Source organism: Artemia franciscana, unplaced genomic scaffold (assembly GCF_032884065.1).
Source record: "Artemia franciscana unplaced genomic scaffold, ASM3288406v1 Scaffold_1763, whole genome shotgun sequence".
Lineage (NCBI taxonomy): Eukaryota > Metazoa > Arthropoda > Branchiopoda > Anostraca > Artemiidae > Artemia > Artemia franciscana.
Window position 1 is genome coordinate 3,168 of NW_027062946.1, and position 7,752 is coordinate 10,919.

Consider the following 7,752-nt stretch of genomic DNA (forward strand, 5'->3'; position numbering starts at 1 on the left):
TGCATGTTCAAGATTCGGTAAACCTGACAATCTATTTATATGCAAAAACAATGGGACAGCAAAGAATGTTGTATATTCGCAAGTTTTACGTAGTTAAAACCATATATATATATATATATATATATATATATATATATATATATATATATATATATATATATATATATATATATATATATATATATATATATATATATATATATATATATCTTCTATATATATAAAAATAAGTTGTCTGTCCGTTACGCCAGATTATATCTATATATATAAAAATAAGTTGTCTGTGTGTGGATCTGTGGATGGATCAGGTGACATCACCTGAAAAAACTGGATCAGGTGACGTCAAAACTGAAAAAAACTAAAAAAAGGCAAAAACTACAAAAAAAACTAAAAACTAATAAAAAAAATAAAAAAGCTAAAAAACTAAAAAAACAAAAAAAGGCAAAAAACTACAAAAAAAAACTAAAAACTAATAAAAAAGCAAAAAAAAATAAAAAAAAACGAAAAAAACGCAACAACTACAAAAAAACTAAAAACTAATAAAAAAAAATCAAAAAGCTAAAAAACTAAAAAAACTAAAAAAACTAAAAAAAAAGGTAAAAAACTAAAAAAAAACTAAAAACTAAAAAAACTAAAAAAAGGAAAAAACTGAAAAATAAGCTAAAATAAAGGTAAAAACCAATAAAAAACTAAAAAAAAACTGAAAAAACTAAAAAAAGGCAAAAACTACAAAAAAAACTAAAAACTAATAAAAAAAAGTAAAAAAGCTAAAAAACTAAAAAACTAAAAAAACTAAAAAAAGGTAAAAAACTAAAAAAAATAAAAAATAAAAAAAACTAAAAAAAAGGAAAAAACTGAAAAATAAGCTAAAATAAAGGTAAAAACCAATAAAAAACTAAAAAGAAAAAAAGGAAAAAACTAAAAAAAATTTTCATCTAAAAAACTAAAAAAAACTAAAAAAGGTAAAAACTAAAAGAACTAAAAAAGAAAAAATAAATGACGACACTCAAAGAGAAAGCGACCAGGACAAAAGGAATGTTCGATTAGCAATCAACAAAGCACCGGGACACAGGGAGTATAAATGACGACCAGGACATAAGTAAAAAAAAAACTATCTATATATATAAAAATAAGTTGTCTGTGGATCTGTGGATCGTGGATCAGGTGACGTCACCTGAAAAAACTGGATCAGGTGACGTCAAAACTGAAAAAACTAAAAAAAGGCAAAAACTACAAAAAAACTAAAAACTAATAAAAAAAATAAAAAAGCTAAAAAACTAAAAAAACTAAAAAAAGGCAAAAACTACAAAAAAAACTAAAAACTAATAAAAAAGCTAAAAAACTAAAAAAACTAAAAAAAGGCAAAAACTACAAAAAAAAAACTAAAAACTAATAAAAAAAATAAAAAAGCTAAAAAACTAAAAAAACTAAAAAAACTAAAAAAAGGTAAAAAACTAAAAAAACTAAAAACTAAAAAAAACTAAAAGAAACTAAAAAACTGAAAAATAAGCTAAAATAAAGGTAAAAACTAATAAAAAACTAAAAAAAAAACTGAAAAAACTAAAAAAAGGCAAAAACTACAAAAAAACTAAAAACTAATAAAAAAAGTAAAAAAGCTAAAAAACTAAAAAAAAATAAAAAAACTAAAAAAAACTAAAAAAAGGTAAAAAACTAAAAAAAAAAAAAAATAAAAAAAAAACAAAAAAAAAGGAAAAAACTGAAAAATAAGCTAAAATAAAGGTAAAAACCAATAAAAAACTAAAAAGAAAAAAAAGGAAAAAACTAAAAAAATTTTCATCTAAAAAACTAAAAAAAAACTAAAAAAGGTAAAAACTAAAAGAACTAAAAAAGAAAAAAATAAATGACGACACTCAAAGAGAAAGCGACCAGGCCAAAAGGAATGTTCGATTAGCAATCAACAAAGCAAAGGGACACAGGGAGTATAAATGACGACCAGGACATAAGTAAAAAAAAAAACTAACAAAACTAAAAAGAAGGTAAAAACTACAAAAAAAACTAAAAAGAAAAAAAACTAAAAACTAATAAAAAACTAAAAAAATCTAAAAATCTAAATAAACTAAAAAAGAAAAAAAAGGAAAAAAATAAAGGAGAAAAACAAAACTAAAAAACGAATGTATATATAGACCGGTACACCGGGATTCAAATGACGACCGGGACACAGGGAATATAAATGACGACCGGGACACAGGGACACAACTACAACGGGGACACCGGGGGAAACAGGGGGATATAAATGACGACCGGGACAAAAAAACTAAAAAGAAAAAAAACTAAAAACTAATAAAAAAACTAAAAAATCTAAAAATCTAAATAAGCTAAAAAAGAAAAAAATGAAAAAAATAAAGGAGAAAAACAAAACTAAAAAACGAATGTATATACAGACCGGGACACCGGGATACAAATGACGACCGGGACACAGGGAATATAAATGACGACCGGGACACAGGGACACAACTACAACGGGGACACCGGGGGAAACAGGGGGATATAAATGACGACCGGGACACCGGGACAGGGAATGGTCGATTAGCAATCACCATCAACAAAGCTCAAGGGCAATCATTAGAATCATGAGGTATAGATCTGAATACAGATTGTTTTCCCATGGACCATTATATGTTGCATGTTCAAGAGTCGGTAAACCTGACAATCTATTTATATGCAAAGACAATGGGACAGCAAAGAATGTTGTATATTCGCAAGTTTTACGTAGTTAAAACCATATATATATATATATATCTATATATATAAAAATAAGTTGTCTGTCTGTCTGTGGATGGATCAGGTGACGTCACCTGAAAAAACTGGATCAGGTGACGTCAAAACTGAAAAAACTAAAAAAAGGCAAAAACTACAAAAAAACTAAAAACTAATAAAAAAAATAAAAAAGCTAAAAAACTAAAAAAACTAAAAAAAGGCAAAAACTACAAAAAAAACTGAAAACTAATAAAAAAGCTAAAAAACTAAAAAACTAAAAAAAGGCAAAAACTACAAAAAAAAACTAAAAACTAATAAAAAAAATAAAAAAGCTAAAAAACTAAAAAAACTAAAAAAACTAAAAAAAGGTAAAAAACTAAAAAAACTAAAAACTAAAAAAAACTAAAAAAAAGGAAAAAACTGAAAAATAAGCTAAAATAAAGGTAAAAAACCAATAAAAAACTAAAAAAAAAACCGAAAAAACTAAAAAAAGGCAAAAACTACAAAAAAAAACTAAAAACTAATAAAAAAAGTAAAAAAGCTAAAAAACTAAAAAAACTAAAAAAACTAAAAAAAGGTAAAAAACTAAAAAAAAAAAATAAAAAAAAACTAAAAAAAAGGAAAAAACTGAAAAATAAGCTAAAATAAAGGTAAAAACCAATAAAAAACTAAAAAGAAAAAAAGGAAAAAACTAAAAAAAATTTTCATCTAAAAAACTAAAAAAAACTAAAGAAGGTAAAAACTAAAAGAACTAAAAAAGAAAAAAATAAATGACGAAACTCAAAGAGAAAGCGACCAGGACAAAAGGAATGTTCGATTAGCAATCAACAAAGCACCGGGACACAGGGAGTATAAATGACGACCAGGACATAAGTAAAAAAAAAACTATCTATATATATAAAAATAAGTTGTCTGTGGATCTGTGGATCGTGGATCAGGTGACGTCACCTGAAAAAACTGGATCAGGTGACGTCAAAACTGAAAAAACTAAAAAAAGGCAAAAAACTACAAAAAAAACTAAAAACTAATAAAAAAATAAAAAAGCTAAAAAACTAAAAAAACTAAAAAAAGGCAAAAACTACAAAAAAAACTAAAAACTAATAAAAAAGCTAAAAAACTAAAAAATCTAAAAAAAAGGCAAAAACTACAAAAAAAACTAAAAACTAATAAAAAAAATAAAAAAGCAAAAAAACTAAAAAAACTAAAAAAACTAAAAAAGGTAAAAAACTAAAAAAACTAAAAACTAAAAAAAACTAAAAAAATGGAAAAAAACTGAAAAATAAGCTAAAATAAAGGTAAAAACCAATAAAAAACTAAAAAAAAACTGAAAAAACTAAAAAAAGGCAAAAACTACAAAAAAACTAAAAACTAATAAAAAAAGTAAAAAAGCTAAAAAACTAAAAAAACTAAAAAAACTAAAAAAACTAAAAAAAGGTAAAAAACTAAAAAAAAATAAAAAATAAAAAAAAAACTAAAAAAAAAAGCAAAAAACTGAAAAATAAGCTAACATAAAGGTAAAAACCAATAAAAAACTAAAAAGAAAAAAAGGAAAAAACTAAAAAAAATTTTCATCTAAAAAACTAAAAAAAACTAAAAAAGGTAAAAACTAAAAGAACTAAAAAAGAAAAAAATAAATGACGACACTCAAAGAGAAAGCGACCAGGCCAAAAGGAATGTTCGATTAGCAATCAACAAAGCAAAGGGACACAGGGAGTATAAATGACGACCAGGACATAAGTAAAAAAAAAAACTAACAAAACTAAAAAGAAGGTAAAAACTACAAAAAAACTAAAAAGAAAAAAAACTAAAAACTAATAAAAAACTAAAAAATCTAAAAATCTAAATAAACTAAAAAAGAAAAAAAAGGAAAAAAATAAAGGAGAAAAACAAAACTAAAAAACGAATGTATATATAGACCGGTACACCGGGATTCAAATGACGACCGGGACACAGGGAATATAAATGACGACCGGGACACAGGGACACAACTACAACGGGGACACCAGGGGAAACAGGGGGATATAAATGACGACCGGGACAAAAAAACTAAAAAGAAAAAAAAACTAAAAACTAATAAAAAAACTAAAAAATCTAAAAATCTAAATAAGCTAAAAAAGAAAAAAAAAATGAAAAAAATAAAGGAGAAAAACAAAACTAAAAAACGAATGTATATACAGACCGGGACACCGGGATACAAATGACGACCGGGACACAGGGAATATAAATGACGACCGGGACACAGGGACACAACTACAACGGGGACACCGGGGGAAACAGGGGGATATAAATGACGACCGGGACACCGGGACAGGGAATGGTCGATTAGCAATCACCATCAACAAAGCTCAAGGGCAATCATTAGAATCATGAGGTATAGATCTGAATACAGATTGTTTTCCCATGGACCATTATATGTTGCATGTTCAAGAGTCGGTAAACCTGACAATCTATTTATATGCAAAGACAATGGGACAGCAAAGAATGTTGTATATTCGCAAGTTTTACGTAGTTAAAACCATATATATATATATATCTATATATATAAAAATAAGTTGTCTGTCTGTCTGTGGATGGATCAGGTGACGTCACCTGAAAAAACTGGATCAGGTGACGTCAAAACTGAAAAAACTAAAAAAAGGCAAAAACTACAAAAAAACTAAAAACTAATAAAAAAAATAAAAAAGCTAAAAAACTAAAAAAACTAAAAAAAGGCAAAAACTACAAAAAAAACTAAAAACTAATAAAAAAGCTAAAAAACTAAAAAACTAAAAAAAGGCAAAAACTACAAAAAAAACTAAAAACTAATAAAAAAAATAAAAAAGCTAAAAAACTAAAAAAACTAAAAAAACTAAAAAAAGGTAAAAAACTAAAAAAACTAAAAACTAAAAAAAACTAAAAAAAAGGAAAAAACTGAAAAATAAGCTAAAATAAAGGTAAAAACCAATAAAAAACTAAAAAGAAAAAAAGGAAAAAACTAAAAAAAATTTCATCTAAAAAACTAAAAAAAAACTAAAAAAGGTAAAAACTAAAAGAACTAAAAAAGAAAAAAATAAATGACGACACTCAAAGAGAAAGCGACCAGGCCAAAAGGAATGTTCGATTAGCAATCAACAAAGCAAAGGGACACAGGGAGTATAAATGACGACCAGGACATAAGTAAAAAAAAACTAACAAAACTAAAAAGAAGGTAAAAACTACAAAAAAACTAAAAAGAAAAAAAACTAAAAACTAATAAAAAACTAAAAAATCTAAAAATCTAAATAAACTAAAAAAGAAAAAAAAGGAAAAAAATAAAGGAGAAAAACAAAACTAAAAAACGAATGTATATATAGACCGGTACACCGGGATTCAAATGACGACCGGGACACAGGGAATATAAATGACGACCGGGACACAGGGACACAACTACAACGGGGACACCGGGGGAAACAGGGGGATATAAATGACGACCGGGACAAAAAAACTAAAAAGAAAAAAAAACTAAAAACTAATAAAAAAACTAAAAAATCTAAAAATCTAAATAAGCTAAAAAAGAAAAAAAAATGAAAAAAAATAAAGGAGAAAAACAAAACTAAAAAACGAATGTATATACAGACCGGGACACCGGGATACAAATGACGACCGGGACACAGGGAATATAAATGACGACCGGGACACAGGGACACAACTACAACGGGGACACCGGGGGAAACAGGGGGATATAAATGACGACCGGGACACCGGGACAGGGAATGGTCGATTAGCAATCACCATCAACAAAGCTCAAGGGCAATCATTAGAATCATGAGGTATAGATCTGAATACAGATTGTTTTCCCATGGACCATTATATGTTGCATGTTCAAGAGTCGGTAAACCTGACAATCTATTTATATGCAAAGACAATGGGACAGCAAAGAATGTTGTATATTCGCAAGTTTTACGTAGTTAAAACCATATATATATATATATCTATATATATAAAAATAAGTTGTCTGTCTGTCTGTGGATGGATCAGGTGACGTCACCTGAAAAAACTGGATCAGGTGACGTCAAAACTGAAAAAAACTAAAAAAAGGCAAAAACTACAAAAAAACTAAAAACTAATAAAAAAAATAAAAAAGCTAAAAAACTAAAAAAACTAAAAAAAGGCAAAAACTACAAAAAAAACTAAAAACTAATAAAAAAGCTAAAAAACTAAAAAACTAAAAAAAGGCAAAAACTACAAAAAAAAACTAAAAACTAATAAAAAAAATAAAAAAGCTAAAAAACTAAAAAAACTAAAAAAAACTAAAAAAAGGTAAAAAACTAAAAAAACTAAAAACTAAAAAAAAACTAAAAAAAGGAAAAAACTGAAAAATAAGCTAAAATAAAGGTAAAAACCAATAAAAAACTAAAAAAAAAAACTGAAAAAACTAAAAAAAGGCAAAAACTACAAAAAAAAACTAAAAACTAATAAAAAAAGTAAAAAAGCTAAAAAACTAAAAAAACTAAAAAAACTAAAAAAAGGTAAAAAACTAAAAAAAAAATAAAAAAAAACTAAAAAAAAGGAAAAAAACTGAAAAATAAGCTAAAATAAAGGTAAAAACCAATAAAAAACTAAAAAGAAAAAAAGGAAAAAACTAAAAAAAATTTTCATCTAAAAAACTAAAAAAAACTAAAAAAGGTAAAAACTAAAAGAACTAAAAAAGAAAAAAATAAATGACGAAACTCAAAGAGAAAGCGACCAGGACAAAAGGAATGTTCGATTAGCAATCAACAAAGCACCGGGACACAGGGAGTATAAATGACGACCAGGACATAAGTAAAAAAAAAAACTATCTATATATATAAAAATAAGTTGTCTGTGGATCTGTGGATCGTGGATCAGGTGACGTCACCTGAAAAAACTGGATCAGGTGACGTCAAAACTGAAAAAACTAAAAAAAGGCAAAAACTACAAAAAAAACTAAAAACTAATAAAAAAATAAAAAAGCTAAAAAACTAAAAAAACTAAAAAAAGGCAAAAACTACAAAAAAAACTAAAAACTAATAAAAAAGCTAAAAAACTAAAAAA

General features: G+C 25.4%; 2 long non-coding RNA genes across 2 annotated transcripts; both read left to right on the top strand.

The window, feature by feature from the left end:
• Positions 1–208: 208 nt before the first annotated feature.
• On the top strand, positions 209–1,717 carry LOC136042689 (uncharacterized). The gene is made up of 2 exons (XR_010621392.1): positions 209–308; positions 1,165–1,717. It is a non-coding gene; the product is annotated as an uncharacterized LOC136042689 (long non-coding RNA).
• Positions 1,718–3,981: 2,264 nt separating this feature from the next.
• On the top strand, positions 3,982–7,752 carry LOC136042688 (uncharacterized). Its single transcript, XR_010621391.1, has 2 exons — positions 3,982–4,013; positions 4,233–7,752. It is a non-coding gene; the product is annotated as an uncharacterized LOC136042688 (long non-coding RNA).